This window comes from Equus przewalskii, chromosome X (assembly GCF_037783145.1).
Source record: "Equus przewalskii isolate Varuska chromosome X, EquPr2, whole genome shotgun sequence".
Lineage (NCBI taxonomy): Eukaryota > Metazoa > Chordata > Mammalia > Perissodactyla > Equidae > Equus > Equus przewalskii.
The window spans coordinates 7,303,453-7,326,459 of NC_091863.1; the positions used below are offsets into that span (position 1 = coordinate 7,303,453).

Sequence of the window (23,007 nt, forward strand, 5' to 3'; positions counted from 1 at the left end):
ATGATATTTTTCTTAGTACCTAGATGCCTGCCATCATGTTATTGCTCACTCACTAGCAAAGACTCAGAATTTCCATTCCAAAAGTAAGCTAGCCAAAGTCTCTATAATCCAGGCAGCAAGAGTTTAAATAGTGGTTTTAAGATCACTGTGTATTAGAAGTCGAGTGGTGTCTCTTTCCTCCAATCAGGTGAGTCTCTCCCATGGACAGATCATTTAACTGTGGGACATTTGTACTTACTAACATTACTTGATCCTAAAGGATAGAGTCCAAATCAAACACATATGGGTATATTTAACCTGGAAAAATGCCCCCAGAAGGCACTGTTAGCTTTATCTTTGAAGTGCTGTCAGAGAACAGAGTAACTGCACATGTTCTGTGCTGTGTAGAGGGAGCCAAACACGGGTAAAAGCAATAGGGAGAAGATACAGATCTCATCTAAGGACAAACTTTGTACTTGCCAACAAATCCCAAATCAGAAGGGCCTTGGGAGAATCCCCTGCTGTGCTAGCATGCCCGGAGGCCATTAGAAAGGGAGTGCTGGTGACATAGGAATTCAAGCAGGTCAAGGTGTGAAGAAATGAACCAAGGGCCTTTAAGGCTCAGTGATGTAGAGTCTTGTGGAAAGGTGGTGATAAGGAACCCAGCTGGGGAGATTTTTCCTTTAAAGCAGCTATAACGATTCAACTCCAAAGAGTGGTGTGTTTTTGAAATTGATAAAGATGATGTCTCATTGTCAATGGTAACATAATTTTTAAAGCATTTATGCAGCAATTTAGCAAATGGAAACATTAACATTTATAGGTAAATGTTGGAAATTTTTAACCCATCCAGATATTTAATATTATATCCTTTTCAAAAAATAAGATATTTGGGTAAAAGGCCAAAAGTAGTCTTTTGGAATTAAGAAGAAAAAAATATATATTCATATATTTAAATTGAAATGATAAATACTTACTCTTTATACAATTATTAGACAAGAGCTCTCTGAGAAAACTTGAAATTTAAAAACACAAGGCAGTTACATGTTTTTAACAAAACTGTGAACCATAGGGAAGACGCTACCTTGACAATTAACTATGAAGAATACAATAATTTAAAATCTAGAACCACTTCTTTGCCTTAGGCTGGAACTAATCAGAAGTACTCTTTATTTCTTGAAATTACATTTCCTACCCTTGGTTCAAAGTTAAAAATCTCAAAACTATTGTACAGTTTGAAATGCTTTTAGAAAGCTTTGTTATCAGAAAAAAACCCACGAATTGCCTTTATTATATACATTTTTAGGACTGATAAATTTTTTCTTATGTTGAATATTGCTTTCTTTTCATGTTATACCTTGAGGGGCTCCAATGAGATTTAGTACGAGCTAGAGTATTTGAAAATCCCTAAAGAATTATGATGTTCTATTTCATGGAAGTGACATTTTATCCCAAATAACTCATATGTGACATTTTAAAAGTTCACTTTCCATTAGTTAATTCGGTAATTCATACATTCAACAGATAGGTAAACAAGTTTTGTGCTAGGCATTGAGGAAAATTCACATCATCCACAGGTTTCAAGGACTTATTCAAAGAGTTGTTTGAAAGAACTGCCAAAAAATTGACGTCCTTTTTTCTTTATTGACATTTTACGGATTTAAGTGAACGTTCAGCTGTTGTTATAACCTCAGCAAATGAATCTCAATTTGTAGGAAGATATTGTAACCCTAAAAGGTCACCATATACATTCCTTGCATGTAAAGGATTAAGAAAAGGCAAAGATGAGCATGGCTGGGGACCAAGGTGACATTAGGTGTATCCCATGACACTGTAACTTTAAAATAGAGCTTGCCAGGCAATATTGGAAATTAGAGGTATGTTATTTTGGGTTCTGGCAACCCTTTGCTATATAAATCCCCAAATAAATGAACTTCCTGCTCTGCTCATAAGGACTGTGTAGGAAATGGAAGTGTGCATGATGTTACTATAACATAGATCTTGAATGAAGTTACATGAAGGATGCATGAAGTAATAGTGTTATCACTTCATAGAGACACCCGGGAAGAATATTATATAAAGAAAACTGGTATCATTTCCTACAAGAAGGGTGATTTTAGCCTATGAAGTAATTTGTATTCTTACTTTAGAAGTAAAAATTCCTCTATATAATCTTATAAACAAAGGAGGATCATTTTCTTGGCGCATATGGATATATTTCTTCCTCCAAAGCCTTCTCTCAACATAATCTACAAATCCTTTGGGGCACTTTTTAAATAAAGTCAAGCATTTTCAACTATTTTTGAGTATTATTTGTCATGCTATGAAACTAATACACTAATAAATGTATTCTATTGTTTTGGGAGTCAACCTGTATTTCAGTGTATGTTTTCTTGGTAAATTTTCTTATTAAAACTCATACGCTCCCAAGAGCCCATGCTGTATTTAAGTGTCACTTGAGTTTAGTCTGCTGGGATCACAAACACATAGAAAAGAACAAGAACACTTCAGGACACACCTTCATCTAGAAATAACAATACCTCCAGGCAGATTATAAATCTCTATTCCTGAGAAAGAAAGGCTTCATTCTGGATTGGCTCAGCATTCCTGGGGGATTTGTATTATAATACAACTCAATGGTGTAATTTGCAGGCAGGGCCATAGTATCTGTGAATTAATGATAACTATTGTCTGAATCTTCAAGCACACTGTAACAACCTACATTCTGTTACTGATAAAATGAGGGAAGGGTGAAAAATAAATTTAGAATTTAAATTGTATGTGACACAGGAATATTTAATTTTTACATGAGGTTATAGTTCATTCTTTTCTCAGGCAATTTGTAGTTCATATGTAAATATAAGATACATCTTTTAATTTTAACACTGATAATATACTATTTACAGTATTTCAAGCAATAATTATTTTCACCCTCTTTTAATTCTAAAATAGAAAAACATTTATATAGCACATTAAGATATAATAAATATAAAATACATTATTTTTTACCCCATAAATATAATTTAAGGTAAAAAATATGTAGTATTTTATACAATAAGTATTTTTACTATATAAGTATAATTTAAATTTTAAAAATTGATTGGATTTTCTCTTGCCTGTTTTAGAGTTCTTCACATGTCTTAAAACCTCTACCATTAGAGACTTCAGTGAAACAAGTTACATCAGAGGAAGATACAGTATTGGGCCAATTTCTCTGTAAAATTCTCTATGCATACCCAGATATACCTCATTTTACAAAGATATTTTATCTATTCGAATTTTATATCTATTGAAATAATCATGATTTCCAATAGACGTGATAAACTAGCAATACAAAGTAAAATGAAACCATGCTTGCACGAAGTTTTGTTTTTAATTGCATGTTCAATTCAAATTGTAAAGAACTGAGTATAAGCTCTTTAAGAAACGTGGGCTGAACTTAGAGAAGGATAATCTCTGTATGACTCCACTCATATGAGGAATTTAAAAATGTGGACTAAGAGAACAGATTAGTGACTACCAGGGGAAAGGTGGGGTGGGGGGTGGGCACAAAGGGTGAAGGGGTGCACCCACAACACGAATGACAAACATTAATGTACAACTGAAATTTCACAAGATTGTAACCTATCATTAACTCAATAAAAAAAAAAAGAAATGTGGGCTGAAATCCTTCCCCATCAACCAGCAATCTTCAGCCATAATGTGCAAAAGCAAATTTAAAGAGACTGGTATTTATCAAAGTGACCATGTGGGTACTCAAACCTGCCTCACAATAAGGAGATGTTCAAGTTTCTGCAACCCAGTGAGCTAACTTGAAGTCTGAGATTCTCCTTCTCTTCTACCCAGACCAGTGATTCTCAAAAGGGGGACAGGTATTTTGCCCCCAGTGGATATTTAGCAATGTCTCGAGACATTTTTGGTTGTCACAACTCGGGAGGGCAGAGGGGTCGCTACTAGTGTCTACTGCATAGAGGCCAGGAATGCTGCTAAATATCCTATGATGCACAGAACAGCCCCATAAAGAATTATCTAACCGCAAATGTCAACGGTGCCAAGGCTGAGAAACCCTGACCTGGAAGAATCTAGAATGGGTATTGGGAACACTTAGGATGAAAGAGCCTGCAAATGTGTGTTTGTGTATATACACCCATCTATACATATATTGACAATGGAGCTAGATCATGCCCCTGTTTAACTTATGCAAACACAAAGGCAAGCGAATACGTCTGGGGGAGAGGAGAGGGGGAAAGAGAAAGATTAAATAGTCTTGACAATTCTTCCTGATATTAAATGCGTCTATTCCCCAAAGTGAACATGCGTGAAGTGTGGGTCTGCCATGCCTTGAGTAAGCATCAATTCTCTGTAGTATCAGTCGAAGGTCAATCTAATATTTAAAGATATATTTTGCACAACACTGCTTCATTTTAGTTCATCCATATTTTACCCAGGACTCAAATGAAGACCCAGAAATCATGAGAAATTTTGACAATTCATTCCTGCACTAAGATATGCCATTTGGTGTGAGAATTTTACCTGGGAGGTATTCAGCACACCTACATTGGATTATGAAGTATTTCCTCACCTTTTAAAAACCAATACAAATGAGATACCATTACACACCTACCAGAATGGCTAAAATAAAAATAGGGACAACACCAAATGCTAGGGAGGGTGCAGAGAAATTCGATCATTGATACATTGCTGGCAGGAATGTACAGTGGTTCAGCACTCTAGAAAACTGTTTGACAGCGTGTTATAAAACTAAACACACTTACCACATGACCCAGCAATCACACTCCTGGGCATTTATCCCAGAGAAATGGAAATTTATGCTCACACAAAATCCTGTACACAAATACTCATAGCAATTTTATTTGTAATAGTCCTAAACTGGAAACAACTCATCCTGCAAGTGGGTGAATGGTTAAACTGCAGTACATCCATACCATGGAATACTGCTCGGTAATGAAAAGGATCAAACTACTGATACGTGCAACAACTTGGATGAACCTCCAGAGAATTATGCTGAATAAAAAAAAATGCCAGTCTCAAAAGGTTACGTACTGTATGATTACATTTACACAATATTCTTGAGGTGACAAAATTATAGAGGCAGAGAACTGGCTGCCAGGGATTAAGGATGGGGGACAGGGTGGTGATGGGTCCATGGGACCTCCTTGTACATTGTTTTGCAACTTCCTATGAATCTACACCTCAGAATAGAAAATCTTTTTAAAAACCATATTTCTATACCAACAGAGCCCTGGGAAACAAGAGCATCCAAATGGCCACATTCACAGTTGTAGAGTTTGTCAGTGTTATGTTCTTAGCTCTCAGTAGTGGCAACCCTATACACCTCTAAAATATATTCTTTTCCAAGTCTACTTTTTGTCTTCACTGCTCTGCATAGTATTTTCGTTTTTGCTTTAAGGACATAAATACATAAAGACAAGTATATATTTAATTTCATTTCTGAGTATAGTTTAAATATAAAGTGCATAATATTGTAAAATAATCTAACCATTGTAAAGAATAAAATAGATGAACAAGAAACGCTTTCTTAGATTATGCTTCGTGACAAAGACTCTTTCCTTAACCAAACTTTAGTCAATCTCCTCTGAGCCCTCCTCTTGACTAGGCCTTGACATTGGCCTCTGATCTTGCTGGGCCTACACAGCCTAGTGTTAGCAAGAATCCTGCTAAGTCAGTTTAGAGAGAATCCCCCACCCTTGATATCTCATCACCTTAGCCTGCCTTCAGTAAGAATCCTGTTAAGTCGGTTTAGCAAGAATTCCCCTACCCTTGATGTTTCCTCTTAGTGATTTTCCATCACTTTATAAATCCCTAGCTGTCAGTGCTGTACTCAGAGTTGAGTCAGATCTCCCTTTCCTAGTGCTATTGCAAAAGTCCTGAATAAAGTTTTCCTTACTGTTTTAACAAGTGTCAGAATAATTTCTTCTTTAACATATGAAAACTAATGATAAGTGATCATGTCCATCGATGAGATTTGGTATTGTTTTAGCATATTAGGAGAATCTGACCTACAAAGGTATTATTTTTTAGCAACAAATTATAGTTTTCTCACACTTAACAGGGCTATTTTTACATATACATGCAAATATACAGGCATTTGTGCATGCATGCATAAACACACACATACACATAGATATGTGCCTGAAAAGATGTCTTTAGAGCATTACATTCCTGTAATACATTACTCCCCAGTGTGTACATGTGTGCATATATGCATGCCTCTGTGTGGCTGGGTATATATTCATTCAGACATTAACAAGTGGAAACGTCCATAAAACCCAGACTTCTCTGAAACCTTAAGTTTGTGCCTATAAAAAGAGAAAGTAATCTAACATTTCTAAAATGCCTTATATATAACCAATTCTCTGTTAAGTGTTTTATATCTCATTTTCTATATACATACAGTTCTTCATATAGTCATTACATAAACCCTATAAGTTGGTGATAGCATTGCCATTTTACAGGTAAGGAAACTTGGAAGGCTTAAGGAATCAACTCCAGGTCAGAGAGCTAGGAAATGGCACATCAGGGTCCTCACCCAAGGGATCTAACATTGTGCTTCCAAATCTACTGCCTGGAGGGATTCTCTTAACTAAACAGTAGTTTTATCGCTGTCAAAATAACGTCAAACACCATTGTACTAGACCTGGCATTTTCCTTTTTTTGTGTGGTTTTTTTAAAGAAAGTTGCCTTTGTTCAAATGAAATCTTAATCAGAAGCCCCATATTTTGGAAGAGCAGAAAAGCAGAAGAAAACATCCAAGCTCTTCTTGTCAGAATGGCGGGTAACTAGAGGATGGCTCTTACTCCCTCTCTCTTCCCTCTTCCTCTGTCTGGGCAAAATCACTCTCTTCCTGCCCCAAGTAGCTCTGTGGAACTCTTTTAGGGCTTTGATGAGAAAAGGTCGAAAGATACTTCACTGGACTACTATTGGGAGAAAATCCTCCCTGTATTCCTTGCATTTCACACATCGTATGAGCAGAGGTATTGGTGGCTTGTTCCAGACTCTCTTTTCAAGAACTTTCAGCCAGTGAACAGTCTTAGAAGATCTAGATAGTGTCTCCCTCCAGAGCAATGGCCAGGCATGCTTACTGTCCATTATAAGAGATTTAGGTTCCCTCAGCTCAGGATCCACATGTGTGAGGCAAACCCACCACCTGCACGGCATCCATCTGGGCTGCTCTGTGCTGCCCTGGGGAACTTGGGCAAGGAGAGCCAATGTGAACATGAAGCTCATGCCACTTGCTGTGCCATGAGTAATAAAGTCCTTTGTCTCTGATCCAGGAGTCTCACGTCTTCTGCCAACATCCAAGAAACAGTGGGTGGTTAAACTGCTGGCTTGCAAGTAGGGTAACATCTCAGACCCTTCACCAATTCTTGACAACTACCATTCTATAACTTATTTGACACATACTTACATAGTACTTACTCTGTATCAGGTGCTATTCTAAGTGACAGACAAATGCTAAATCATTTAATCTTCATAACAACCCTGTAATATAGGTACTATGATTATTATTTCCGTTTTACAGGGAAGGTAACTGTAATCATACAAGATTAAGCAGGTGGATCATTCCCATAAAATAACTACTTGTTACGCATATTTATAAGCACTAAATGATTTTCCTTATTAAAAGAAATAGCATACATTGAAACCTCAGAGCTATGCAAGTGTATCCCCTCTAGTTGGTCTTGATCATAAAGCCCCAGTCTTCAAGAAGGCTGATACAGAACCTCCAATTTGCTGAAATATTAAAATCACTTTTGTAAATGATGCACCCTGATATTTGGTATCTAAGAGGAAAAGTGGAGACTATTTCCTTAATGACTTTTCCAGGGTCTTGAGTATTTAAAGTGAAACCTCTTCCTTCCTTGGAAAATGGTTGCAATTCCAACAAGGAGAGTACTAACAACATAAGCATCCTCCCAGAATTAGACCCTCAGTAACAAGCTTTCAATACTTGGAAGGTTACTTTTGCTTTATAAAGCTTTAGCCCCTTGACATTCGCTGGCTAGAGAGTGGAAGAGAAAGTGATAAACAGGCCTAGAAACCTAGACTCTGACATGAATGTTTGCTGTGAACCAGCTCCACTTCCATTCTTATAAAATCTTCAAAATTTGCTACACAAATATAGAAATCCCTTTCAGATAATTTCCAACATACTTGGGGACAGTCAACAGGATATATCACTCTGGTGAATGATTATAAAGATAGACTAAAAACTGAATATCAAAAACAATCCAAAAAGGAGGAAGTGGACAAACATTGCGCAAGAAATGCAAATGGCCCTTAAAAATATGCGAAGATGCTCAACATCAACTCAGAAGATAAAGCTACACAGTGATACCTCTTTCCATGTATCAAGTAGGCAAAGATGTATAAGTTGGACAATGTCCTCTCTTGGGGAGGCTCTGGGGAAGCACTCACATACACTGGGTAGGCAATTTCACTTATTCATCAAAATTAGAAACTGCATGTACCCTTTGGCCCAGCAATCCCACTTCTTTGGATTTATAATACACACACATCTGCCCCACAGAAACTGATGAATGCACGAGGCTTCTACGTACATTGTTTCAGTGGCAAAAGATTGGACACAATCCCACATGACCAGAAGGGGAAGGGTCAAATACATTATGGTACATTGTCACAGTGGAATGCTATGTGGTTATTAAAAAAGAGGAAGGGGGGCAGCCAGCCCAGTGGCATAGTCATTAAGTTCACATGCTCTGCTTCAGCAGCCCAGGGTTCACAGGTTTGGATCCCAGGTGTGGACCTAGAACCACTCATCAAAGCCATGCTGTGGCAGCATCCCACATAAAATAAAGGAAAATTGGCAAAGATTTTAGCTCAGTGACAATCTTCCTCAAGCAAAAAGAAGACTGACAACAGATGTTAGCTCAGGGCCAATCTTCCTCACAAAAAAATAAATAAATAAAGGAGGGGGTAAGCTCTGTGCAGCATTATAGAAAGATCTCCAGGATATATGTGAAGTGGGAAAAAAATAGGGTGCAAATAGTGTAGATGGAAGCCCACTACTTATGTAAGATGAGGGAAATATATTTGTATCTGCCTACGATAATCAGAAAAACTGCTGGGAGTCAGCCATCAATACCTACAAATGGATATCACTATAGGAGACACATAGCATATTTCACAACTTTGGACAGCTCATGAGTGACAATGTTTATATACCAATTAGGGATTCCGGAAATCCTATAAGGAAGTTTTTCTTCTGGATGATAGTATTCAAATTAGCATAAGGATGAGACATGGAATACAACACGCTGAGTTGACTGTTTCAAACAAGGTTTGAAGCCCCCTGCGACCACAATTAGGATTTGCGCCTATCCTAATTACTTCCATACCATTTCTTTAAATGATCCACAGCAATTTACCTGGTTAAAATTCAGTTTGGTTTGGTAGTGCTTTGAAGGGGACACTTCCTTCTTAGGTTTTCTGCATTCGGACAGAGGATGTGCAAAGGAGCTTACAACAAAGGGATTCAATTAGAAAACAAGAGCAAATGGTCGATTTTTGAAGAGGAACCACAAATACATATTCGTGTGGGCTTTTGCTTGATTACGTTTGTTAATAAGGAATGCCAAAGCATATGCACCAAAAACCGTTCAAGGTCTTTTGGTAGCAAATTATACTTGTAAATTTGATGCAAGTCGATCACTGGAAGGACTCACATTCTTTGAAGATTTGAATTCAGAAATGTATGAAAGAATTAAATGCTTCTTTCCCCCAGTGATATAAAGTATTAAATGGCAAAAAAAATGTGTTTGAAATCAACTGAGGAAATAATTCATTTTGAAAATTATTCAATAAAAATGTTAAATAGGAAAAATATGTTGGGCCAGTTTGTACCGGATAAATAAAGCAGAAATATGCAATGGACAAACTTCAGGATGATGGGCTGGGAAATGTCCCATCAACCTCTTTGTCTTATTTTATTTTGTTGCTATTCAACTGTGGCAGTCTTAGGCACAGTTATCTATTCCATCCCCGTAAGACAAAGAAAGGAAGACTAATTCTGATCAGCAGAAAACTGGCTGGCCTCTTGGAGCCTTCAAAATGGCAGTGGCTCCGGATCAAGGAGAAATGAATGCTTTTGAAGACTGCATCTTAGATTGTTTTGTTAATACATAAAATCCTCCCTCTTTATCATGCAGAAGACTCATTTCAAAAAGAAAATGCAAGTCAGTGAAGATTAGTGGGGCTTCTTGGAGGTCAGAACTAAATATACAAACTAACAAAATGACGTTGAAATAAACAAGAATGTGAAATTGCTCATCCGCGGGGATGATGTAACTAATACTGACATAATTTCCAAGCAGAAAAGCAAAACTAGGTCAAAGCACGTTGGCCTAACATAATAAGCATTTTTGCTCCCAGAATTTTACCATGTAGGCTGTGTCTGCAGGCATTAATGTCTTCTGTTATCAATGTTCGGGGCTGTCACAAACAATTCATGTCTTATCACTCTTTGTTAGTTAAACCAAAACAATGTAGTTTACATGTGAACTATTCAATCCTGACAACTGAAATGTTACAAAGGGGAAATGTTAAAAATATTCACAAAGTGTCTCCTCCAGGCTGAGAAATATTAAGCAATAAATATTCATTATTTAATAGTCTACTATCATGTTTTTCTCTACAGTACTCAGAAAGCAATACCCCTCTCAGTTATTATGACTTTTTTCCTTCTTTCACTCAGAGTTATAAAAAGGGCAGCAGCATCAGTATCTCTTTAGAAATCTGCTTTAAACATTGACAAATAAAAAAACCTGAATCACTCACCCAATAGCCAATTTTTCTATTCTGATTTCCCCATACGTTGACTAAAAGAATTCACACTTTCTTCTCCCTTACATATGTTACATTTCGCTTTCCTGCACTATTTCCACAAAGCACAGCTGATTAATTCATAGAAAAAAAGAACTCATCTCACCCCTTAAACTTCCTTCTGTGTAAACATAATCCTCTTAGTTTTTACTCTCTGACATTTTCACACTTAGCCAAAATCAGAACAAAGAGTATATAGACAAAAGTAGCACAAAACCCAAATATAAGACTATTTGGATTATTCGAATAGCATTTTCTCCTAAAGGTGATGCAGTCATTCCTGACTCTTGACTCATTATAAACCATCAACCCATTTGAACTGTCTTGGAATTTATTAGCACATTAAATTAGCATGTGACCCAAAAACATCCAAATTTTATCTTACTAGAAGGCATGTGTCACAGTCAAAAGAGAATAAGATGAAGAGTCTAGAAGACTCAGGTTTTAGACATAAACTTGCTCATTCCTTTACTCCCTGATGGAAGGTAAAGCATTCCTCCATGCTAAAATTTCAACCCACAAATGCTAAACTTTCAACCAGGACTCTTTGTCTATATTCCTACTGCATTTCCCACAGAAGACTTGATCTTGTGTAAATAAATAGATTTCTAATATTTGGTGATGCCTTCCATTCATCTGATTATTAGTGACTCAGCAGGGCATTTGACGAATTCCATTTGTCCACAAACAGTTACTTTCCTGTTAATTGGGGGAGACCACTTCAAAATACATACAACTGAAGCCACGCTCCACAACTTGACATATGACAGATAACAGTCTACTGTGTGGACCCTTTGAAAATGTATTAGTCCTGTTGTCTCTATAAACTATTAAATGTCTCAGAAATTTCTATCTCACATTAACCATAACTCTCAGACAGTCTATCACACCCAGAAGCAGTGAAAGTGCTTTGTCCAGCATATATCTTGAATTTCACTGCAGAAAATGTGGCTGCCATATGCATGGAGTAGAGTGGAGGACCAGAAACAATCTCTCAGCTGCTGAGTGACCTTGGGCATGCCACTCACCTGGCAAAATAAACCAACTGCACATGTACCAAAGGCCTAAAACATCAAGTTGGGCTCAATGAGAGCAAGCAACAGATTCTATCCTTGCTTTTAGGTTTTGAGCTATTGGCAGGCACGTCCCATTTGTTACCATTTCTGTTGCCCCATCAAGGAGAGTATAAGCCAAGCTGCCTGCCATGTTCTGGGTTGTGTCCTCACCCAGAACACAATCCAATGGAATAGACGGATAAGCACCTGTAACATATTGTAATTTTTCTCTAATGTCAATCTATTCAGTCCTTGCTGTTCCCCCAATCTTTCTAATGCCCTTTCTTCCTCATATCCCTTCTGCTCTTAAAGAGCATTTTTCATTCTTTTTCAGAATTAATTTTTCAAATTCATCCAGCATGTGTCTGTAAAACATTTAATGATTCTTATTGTGCGCCAAGCACTGTCCTTGGACTTGAGGATTCAAAGAGAATTAAGATGTGACTCTTGCTCTTAAGTAACTCAGTCCCAAGATAGGCAAACGATTAACTAGAAATATAGACACCATTTTGAATACTTATGTAGATAAGACAAAGCTCCAGCTGTTTCTCTTCCATTTATTCTAATCCAAATGGACAGTGCTCAGTTTACAAAGAGCATACTACAAACAACCCAAACCCACAAATGCCATCACTCCTCGCATTCAGCCCCCTGTGGTTCCCTGGATGTTACTCACAAAGACCCCAGTGAGTCCAGAAGTTCAGGCAGAATGCTAAGAAAAGAACAAGTAAAGAGGTCTGACCCACAGGCAGACACGTCAGCAAGTCCTGTCTGCCAAATGCATAACCCTGTCCACAATTATTGTCCCTGAGAGGGCAATCATGATTTTTGCAGCTCCAGACTCTACTGCCTGCTTTTTCCCCAACTAAACATTCATCCTGAGGGTTAAAGGGTTAAGAGTCATGAGATTTAGCTTATCCATATTGCTTCTCTCCCAACATCTGGTCAAGACCACTGTCTAGAGGAAATAGGAGTGTGGTTTGGAGGTGGGGGAGGGAAGGGTGGGAAGATGGGCAATTATGGAAACTCAATTTACTGTAAATCAGGATAGGCCTGGGAGAGACACCCCAGTGGGACCCCAGTGGGAAGATACTAGAAGGATGGAGAAAGAAAGGTGAATACCAGTGCAAACGCTTCCTATTCCAAATAATGCCAAGTCTGGTCTGTTACCAAAAGTATGGCAACTCTTTCTCTTTCTGTGACACGGAGTCATGTCCTCAAAACTCAGAACTTAATCTGACATTAATCAGATTGGTTATTTTTTAAAGTAGTGTTTTTAGATCGTCCCAATCATGGCATCATTTCTCATTGGAAAACGTTCTGGGTTTCAAACAACAAACTCTTAGAGCATAAAGCATTCCTATATTGGGAACTGCCTATGAGTTATTTTTCTCTATTGAGAAAAATTAACTTACTACTTAATAATTATGATAAATTTATTTTAACTAGGAATTCCTAAATTTCTACAAATACGTATGTGGGTAAAAATTAACTAAAGTTCACAATTACAAATCATTTCTCAAGTCTCTTAAGTTCAGCAAAGTTTTGGCTACCATCAATTTATCAAGCGGATTCTTATCCACACAAATATAGTTATTAATGAGCACTTTGTCCATGAATAACTTACGTTATGCTATTGGTACAATAAATTGTACACCAGATCAAAAGTTATCTGAGGGCCAGGTCCACATCAAAATCCTATTTGTTGCCCAAAAGTGGCTTGGCATATAAGAATCATTTAAAGTAGCTTTATTGAATGAACTACGGAATATATTAATTCTGTAAGTACTCAGTAAATGTCCTTGAATAAGAAACGAAGGAGAGACTTTGCATTATCCTCATCATAAACAGTTGACTGTATATAAAACCTTCAAATCCACTTGTACTACAAATGATCAGCACATCTTCCATTTTTTTGCCTTTTTTACCCAGAACTTCTTTTTTATAGCACAAAGCAGATAAGTTTTTAGGTTTGTTTTTTAGGAAAGTCCCCTTTAAGCACTTTTTTTCTGTGCCAAAATTTTCTGAGCTCCTTAACACCACCTAACTTTCTGTAAGCCATTAACCATCCTGATCTATGTCACTGGAATATTTTCCTCCTGGGGGGGGAATCTTGTGGATCTGGAAGGGTCCCTAATATTTTCTCTTTTCCTTTAAAGAAATTTCTAGAATATGCCAGTTCATAAAACTAGGCAAACAGGGGCCGGCTCCATGGCCGAGTGGTTAAGTTCACCCGCTCCGCTGTGGCAGCCCAGGGTTCAGATCCCGGGCGCGGACATGGCACCGCTCATCAAGTCACGTTGAGGTGGTGTCCCACATCCCACAACTAGAAGGACCTGCAACTAAGATATACAACTGTGTACGGGGGTTGGGGGCTGTTGGGGAAAGGAAGCAGAAAAAAAAAGATTGGCAACAGTTGTTAGCCCAGGTGCCAATCTTAAAAAAAAAAAAGGAAGATTGGCAACAGTTGTTAGCCCAGGTGCCAATCCTTAAAAAAAAAAAAAAAACTAGGCAAACAACCTTCTAGAACAAAACCCCTGAGATGAGTTTCACGTGAAATAAAAGGAGTGGATAATAAGCCAGAAAGAATCACGTTGATAAACTGTCCTATATCTAAATGGAGAGTAGATTCCCATTTGACCTGGCTTTGTAGCCCTTTCTTTAATCACAGCGTATTTGATATTCTCTTCCTTGAATGAACTCGTTTTCATCGTGGCTTTGGTCACAAGATTAAAGAATCACTAACTAATTGTTCCAAATAAGCAGAGCAATTCCCTCTGACTCTGATCTCCGCTCTCAGCAGTGGCGTCCACTGCCTGGCCTTCCATCATAGACACTTCAAGCCTGACCTCTGCAGGTGGATAACTGAAATGCACGTTGCCCAACCGGATCACAGTCTTTTAAAAATCTCACCAAGTTCTGAAAATACAAACATTCACACTAAGTATAACAGGGATATTGATGTGATATGTTGGACTTCTCTTTCATTTTATAAGTTGTTTTTTTGAAAGTAGCAACCACTTGATTAAAAAGCATTTAAACTACATCTGCAAAATACTCTGGTTGTGGTTAGCCATTAATTCTTTTTGCCTATAGAGAAAAATCCAAATGATTTGGATAACTGGGATCCTCAAAGCATGCGGGTTTAAAAAAATGCCCTGATCAGCCCCACCTTTTTCTAATCAAACAAATTACTCTTTGTCCAGTGACCAAATCCCCCGCTTCCACCAACGCACAGCCCAGGTTGCCATAGCTACCTTGGATGTCTATTTACCACACAAGGGATCAAAGCCAGGAGACATCCACATACACACTTAGCCTTAAAACTTGCTGGAATGTCTGCGGATAACATGCAACTACCAATTAAAGGATTTGCTTGCAGCCTATGCGGTCCATAGCCAAGCAAACTATGAACGCACGTCATAATGAATGGCAAGGGAAAGCCAACTTGAAAAAAATACTTCAAAATGACCAATAAGGATCTTTAATCTGACAGCAAGTTTTAGGATTATAACATTCCCTGCAAAGAGAGAGAAAGCAGGGGAAAAAAAATGAAAATTCTAACGTGTGTTGAAGACATTGGACCTCCAAACCATGTGCAAAAACTTAAAACATCTGTTGAAAGGGAACGTTTCTCAGATACATATTTTAAATTCCGGTTAGTTACAGTGCCTTGCTATTTGATGTCATAAAAGCTGCCTGATCTTAGTGTTGGGACAAATGAGAACAGAAATGCCTTTTAAGCTTTTACAGGCTCGATTTTCAAATGAAGGAAACCATAAAACATACGTGGGACACTATGTGCTGGTTACAGAATGATAAGAAAAAGGATGTTGTGGAAGAGCTCTGTTTTAATCCCTAGACTATGGCTTTCGATTCTAAGCCTGCACAGGTAGTCTGTCTTTCTGGGTGGGTGGTATTCATCCTCCGACTTGACTTGCACCTAACTTGCTGTGTATCTTTATACTTCACCTTTCTCTGCCTTCACCTCATCGTTTGTTCAAAGAGGATCAAATTGCCACCTCGTTCTCTCCCTGGGATGTGGCAGAGAATAAATGTTTGTAAAGGACTTTCTAATCCTCAAAGGAAAGATTAATACAAAGACATTCATTATTAAACCAGATGTCCTTCGGCATTTTAATTCCAATCTGAAGAATGCAAACCGGGCTAATCAAACTGAGTCACAGCTTCCCTGTACTAGCACCATTTTAGGCTTGGAAGAATTTAGCAGCTGCTTAAAGCGTTGGGTAACTACCTTTTTTTTCCCCTTCACACTATAAGGCAACTGCAATGATTTGTTTTAGTCCATCAGAAATAGAGCACACACCTTCGTCTCTTAGAGTGTTTTCTAAAGTCATCAGGATATTAAAAACACAAAATATGTCTGGTAAGCAATTTTGTGTGGAGAACCTGATTTTTTTTCCAACTCGATAAAGAATTATTTTTTGTTCTCATGTTCAGGGACAACGGGTGGCATGCTATTTGGGGAGGATATTTGCAGTTGCGGGAATGCCACAGGCAAACCTGTTGTTTTTGGCTGGGCTTCTAGAACAGGTGGCCATGTCTTTCCTTTAGAGTGGGAGGGAACATAGCAAATTCCTTCTCAAGGAAGTTTCAGGAAAGTTTCCCATTTATGATCAGAGGGCAGAGACAGGTTGGCACACACTTTAAAATTACTTCCTGATAAAGGCAAATCAGGTTTACGCTTTTCTTTTGGCCTAACTCAGCGTGACCTTAGGAACCCTCAAAGAATACTATCCTTCTACGTCATTCTTTTTCCGCCAACCTGGCAGAAGGCAAAACCCCGCTGAATCTCATCGCCACTCAGGCAGTTTTCTAATTCTGCTGGCAATTTCTGGCTACCCGCTGTGGCTAGTCAGTGGCAGGGGTCTCTTCGCTGCCATACCACTGTTCAGAGTTTGTGCAGCCCCAGGGATGGATCACTTCTCAGTGAAGAGATTGGATTTCATTGCAGAGCTGATGACACACGGACCTGTTTGATAGCTAACTGCAAATCCAGCTGGGGCTGCAGGGCTGAGAAGGCAAATGGGCTGGTGGGTGTGATTCACCCTATCCAGATGCAACAGTCAGCTGTCCCCCAAGAGAAACTCAAAGTTAGGATTAATCCAAGCCAATAACTCCACCATCTCATTCCCCTCTACCTTCTTGTTCTAGCTGTTGTGGACCAATGTGTTAGATTCCTGAAATGCTGGACTGTCCGGATTCTTTGGATGGGCAACCACTCTCCCCATCTCCTCCTACCCCTGCATCCCACCCCCTGTTCCATCCTCTTTTCAAGTACTGAACAGGCAAAAATATTATTAGACATACAGAGTGGTGGGATAAAAAGTTGCCCATTCATTAAATAACCAAGGAGTTACTACATATGTACCCTTAAAACTTCAATACTGGGCTGAATTCCAATTCATGTGAATGCCACAAGGAGCTAGGCCTGGGAGAAATCATGCCAAGCTTGGGACAGCATGCCTTTGGCGTCAGGAACAGGGAGTGCCTCCGTCCCAGAGGAATTGTGTGGGAACAGGGATTCTGAAAATTGAGCTCAGACACCATCGAGGAGAGGACAGGTGGCTCTGCACAGGATCAAATGACTTCTTTGTTCCAGCCAAGGACCTTTTTCAAAAACGTTTTGCGTTCCTCTTTTTCATTTTAAATCCTTTCCTTTTAGGCTTCTCGCTCCTTTTCGCCATCCCATCTGATTGCTCGACATAAAAAGAATGGGGTCGGACGCTGAGTTTGCAGAACTTAAAGAAACTGAGCCTCAGCCCCAGTCTCCAGCAAGGCAAGCCAAGCCATTGAAAACACCCAACACTTGCTCGTCTAAGCGTGCTTTTCTGCACTCACTGAAACTTGCCGAGGGAGCAAGTGACGGGGCAAGAAGGCAGAGGGTCTTCACCCTTGACCATTCAGTGGGGACTCTGCTTCACCTCCCGAGGCTGCAGGAAAGGGACAGAAAGTTCTAAACCCCTCGCCCCAGGCCCTAAACAGAAAGTTTGCTTCCTATGCAAATCACTTGCCCCAAAGTGCACAGTTGGAAGAAAAAGTGAGGTAATACAGATGCTAACTTTCCCCACCCAGATTTATTTAGAGCCGACGCAAGCAACATCATTCCTCTTGTAATTCTCTGCCCTTGCCAGTCTAGGGCATGTTTTTTCCAGTCTTGTCTTCCCCTTGTATGAGTATTGATCTTGATATTTAAATATTGACCTAAGATTCTTCCATAACTTTGATTGCGTTGTAAATTACACCTTTTTCTTGGCTTCCTACTTTTTTCTTTTCTTTTCTTTTCTTAACGGCAAAGCTGTAAACCTCCGCCTGGGCTGATAAGGAATTTTATCACCGTGCCCTGGAGCCACGGAAGAAGCTACTGGTTTAGAATTCTTTTCAAAGACTCATTTAAGCAACCCCCGAGCCCTTTCTCTGCTCACTACTTTCAGGGCTGTCTGCTCACGTCCAGAAGCAATACAATTTCAAAACTGCTGGAAGCGAAAAACAAATCTGCATTTTTCTGGAAGGACTGTCTGTGCTCATTTCGGGCTGGTTCCGCCTTCTCAGCCATAAACACAGTAAGGGCTTAGAACGCGAAGCCAAAATGAGATAAGAGGCCCCGTGTAATTCTTTTTCAGGATATTCAGTTGTCTTTATTCTAACCCAAAGCATAGGATAGAGGCTAAAAGCTCGAGATAGATCCCTGCACAATACATTCCTGCGATGGCAAACTGGAACTGATTTACATATTCTGCAAACCGCTTTTAAGCCCTTTACAATGACTGCCTGACATCACCAATCACCATTAGAAGCAACAGTGGGGAGGGGTGGCAACGGTGTGCGTGTGGGGCGGGGGGAGGTGTTCGGGGGGAACCACAGGAAATCTGCTTCTTTGGTTCCCTTAGGAAAACGCAGCCCGGTCTTTACGCCAAATGGATCAACTTGGCCAGGCATCTGCTAATCCAGCAAGCTCTCCGGAGTAACATCCCAGGGGTCCCAAGCCGCGCCCTCCCTCCCCACCCGCCTGCGCAGCTCCCGGAGCTTACCTGCCTCATGTTTAGAATTCCATGACCCATCCGGCAGGGAGCGAGCTGCCTCGAAGCCCACGCCGCGGTCTTCAGAGGGGAAACAGCAAACCCAACAGAAGCCCGCAAGACAAAAGCAACTCAGCGAGATCCACAGGCAGCAAAGAGCACGTTTTCTTCCTCTTTTTCTTTGATCTGTTGCTACACGCTCTCTGCCCAAGACAATGTCAAGTTTCTCAAGCTTTTCTTCCCAGCCTATGAAGAGTCGGTCTCAGGGAAGCGAGGACCGCCTGGCTCTTATTTCAAATCGGGTCTCAAAGACGTCGTAGGTGGCTGGCGTGGGCTCCGGAGGAGCCTCGCCAATCAGGAGGAAGGGGTGGACCCTGGGAGCCAGAAAGGCTGCCTCCGCGAGGATTAGAGAGCTTTCAGGATTTAAATGACTGGAAGCAGCTGGGAACAGCGTCTAAAGCTCCAAAAGTAAAAGATGAGTTCTATTCTTATCTTACAGCTCTGGGTCTGCTCAAAGCCTAACTAGCTTCGGACCTTAAAGCCTTGGTTTTGGGAGCTCCCTAAAAGCGCTAAAGCATTTGGAAAGTGCGGAATTATTGCAGCCAGAAAAATGCAACACTCAGGACCCAGCCGTTTTTTGAAAATGGTATCTTGCACCGAAGTGCTACTTTTGCAAAGACACTGGGGAGGAAACCAAATTGTTATGCAGAACACCTTAGCTGAAACCAACAATCAAGGGAGGAGGATGTTACTCACCTCATTTCCATATAGATGAACTGTATATCCAGCTAAGAAAAACAAATCTTAATGGGAACGTGCACACAAATCTGTTGAAATGCAGCAAATGAACAAGAATCTCTATATATTGAGGGCCAGAGGCATAATTTTAGCTAATAAAATTGTTACTAGAAAAATAAACACTGATGTTTGGTTAAAAAGAAAATGTTTTAAAGTACGTGTATCACTATGGTTCACCTTACCTAAAGGGTTGATCTGGTGAACTTATTAACAGGGATGTACTGACCATCATCTTAGCATGATGGGAAAACGCCAACTGCCTTCTTATAAACTTAAACCTAGGCTTAGACTCGGAAAGAATCTCCAAAGTTTGCTTTCTTAACTCCATGTAAACAGTAACTTTATGCAACTCTTAGTCAACGTGATTTCAATGCAAATCTACCTTTTGGATTTCAAAAAAGTTCAAGTCGATGGAGCAAAGACTACTTTGTGTGGCACCAGGAAATGGCCAGAATTTTGTGAGACTAACTCAATAAATATTTTTAAATTTTTGGTATCAGACGGGGAAAAAAACAACTTAGCAAACAATGAACTGGCAGCTTCAAGAGTGTCATCTGCGTGGGTTCAACGGACGTGAGTTATGCCCAGTTCTATGGAATTTGGCGGCCCAATATTTGGGCCTGGAGGCCCATAACCTCATCCGAACCCCCTATCTTAGCAGGTTCAGGGTCCACCTAACGACACAAGCTGGCTTCAGTCCTCTTCTTGAACTTGCTTCAGAGCCCTCACTATGATGTATACCAGGGTTTCTCATCCTCAGCAGTATTGACAGTACGGGGTCACAGCATTTTCTGTGGTGGCGCCGTGCTGTGTGCATTCCAAGATGTTTAGCAGCATCCCTTGGCCCTAGCATCCCTAGCCTTGGCCCGCTAGATGCCAGTAGCACCCCCACAGACATGACCATCGATAACAATCAATCACCATTTGTCCCCTAGGGGGCAAAATCGTGCCCCCTTGAGAACCACTGATGTGCCAGCTTTGAAATATTGGTTCTCAAACTTGACTGTGCGAGGAAACTTCTGGGGAGATTGTTAAAAATGCAAATCCCCAAGTCCCTGCTTCTGCTCCAAAGGAATCTGATCAGTAGGTTTGAGGAGGAGCCTGGAATCAGCATTTTATCCCACTGCCAAAGGACTCTGATTCACTTTGAGACATACCGCACCGATTCCTGCCCTAGGTATGACCTCAGCCCCAAGTCACGGGGAGCTGCCCAGAGCTGCTGCCATTACATATCATTGGAGTTAAATCCCTAGGCACATCTATTTATCACCTTCAGTACAAGCTTTTCATGACTGCATTTGCCTTCTGCTGTCATCACCTCAAAGGTAAATATGAGCTGAGATTTCCTCTTGCTATCACTGTGCCCTTTCTAAGTTTCATCCATTTTTCTTCTCCTTTGGCCCACTCCCCCACCATCCTACAAGGTCAAATGTCGCTCCTCTTGTGGTTTCCCCGAATGCCCCAAGACAAATTAATCCCTTCCCTCCTCTATGCTCATAAAGCAGTTTATAGACACCCAGTGGTGTGCTGGTAAATATTTAACAGCCAGTTCTCACACACACACAAAAAGCCAAGATTTGTTGTAGCCTTTGCCAATTTCAATGGTATAAATGTTCCCTCCTTCCCCCAGTGAGGGCACTGAACAAAGAGTTGGAAAAAGCTGTGCTGAATCAGGAGACGGTAAGCCCCAGCTTGAGCAAAGCATGATACGCCTCTGCTGTTTCACTGCCATGCTGTACTGTAATCTTATGCTTTTGAGTCTGTCTCTCCTACCAAACTATAAAACTCTCAAGGGCAAGAATGGTGCCTTATTCATCTTTGTAACCCCAGCCACTTTCGTTGTACCTACCGTGCAGTAGGCAGTCAACAAACACGTATGGAAAGAAAACAAAATGCAACGTGCAGCTTCCCTGAGACATGGAGACTGATCGGACTACTGTCACTGCCACGCTAAGGAAGAGACAAGAATCTCTTGGGAAATTAAACTATGAAAGTTACTTCTTACCATAATTTACTATCTATTCTATACTTATGAGAACAATAAGCATAATGCCGTCTTCTATCCTAACACTGCCACACTGGGGCCATATCCAGGCCAGAGTGAAGGAGAAGAGACCAGCCTTCTAAAATAGAACCTTGGCTTCATGGACATATTTGTGAGACAGTATATTTTTTATGTTTTTATATGAAGGCATCACACACTTTTGCATCTACATATCACACATTTTATTAGCCAGAGATTACAAGATCTCTAGGAGAAATATATATGATAATCTCTGATAGGTATATAAAAGGGCATTTCTGCTGGTAAGAGATATAGTGATTAATGATGGTTATTTCCACTATCTCCCCACATTATGCATAAGGACAGGAACGCTAATGGTGGTGTCATTAAAAAACACCACATATGAGTACCTAATATGAACCAAGCATTTTGCCAGGCACTTCACAAATGTGCACCATTTAATCTCCACCAAAATACCAAAAAGTAGACATCACCATTGTCAGGCTAAGAATGAACAGTCAGGATCATCAAGGCAAAGTAAATAACCCAAGATCTTATTATAAATTGCTGTACCAGGAATCAAACTTAAGTGTTTGGGATTAGAATTACTCTGCATTTTGTTATAAAATAAGCTGTCTGCAGAAATGATTCTGAAAACTTTTAAGAAAAGTGAACAGTGTAAATAAATGAAGGCTTCTTTTTCATTTACAAATAAACATATAATTTTTTAAACATTTCTAATTAAATAAACGGTCCTTTGGGGGTTGTCCCTTAAGTGAGGATTAGATCCACTTATTGGAAACAGCGTAAGTAAGTGAAGTGAAGCAAGTAAAGAAACTCACTGCACTAGAGGAAATAGTCTGTTTCTCAGTCTATGATTAACTGCACGTGCCAACATCAGCTGAGGAGATGTTGTAGTCTTTTTCTTTAATAGATTTTTTTTTTACCTGAAAGAGATACTTTTCTACTGAATATTTCTGGTTTACTTTTCTACTTTGCTTTGAATTTTTTTCCTTTTTTTTTTAAACATTGGCACCTGTGTTAACATCTGTTGCCAATCTTTTTTTTTTTTCTTCTTCTTCTTCTCCCCAAAGCCCCCCAGCACATAGTTGATATTCTAGTTGTGAGAGCCTCTGGTTGTGCTATATGGGACAACACCTTAGCATGGCCTGATGAGCAGTGCCATGTCCGCGCCCAGGATCTGAACTGGCAAAACCCTGGGCCGCTGAAGTGGAGCATGTGAACT

General features: G+C 39.7%; 1 protein-coding gene across 3 annotated transcripts in view; it reads right to left on the reverse strand.

The window, feature by feature from the left end:
* The window catches only part of MID1 (midline 1), a 347,027-nt gene that overhangs the window by 142,492 nt on the left and 181,528 nt on the right, over window positions 1-23,007 (reverse strand). Inside the window, exon 1 of one of the 3 annotated variants that reach the window (XM_070604433.1) lies at window positions 18,971-19,603. The exons of the other annotated variants lie outside the window; for them this stretch is intronic. The gene's annotated coding sequence lies outside the window, so the exon portion shown is untranslated. Of the gene's footprint in view, window positions 1-18,970; window positions 19,604-23,007 lie in introns of those variants that run through there. 3 annotated transcript variants of the gene reach the window in all.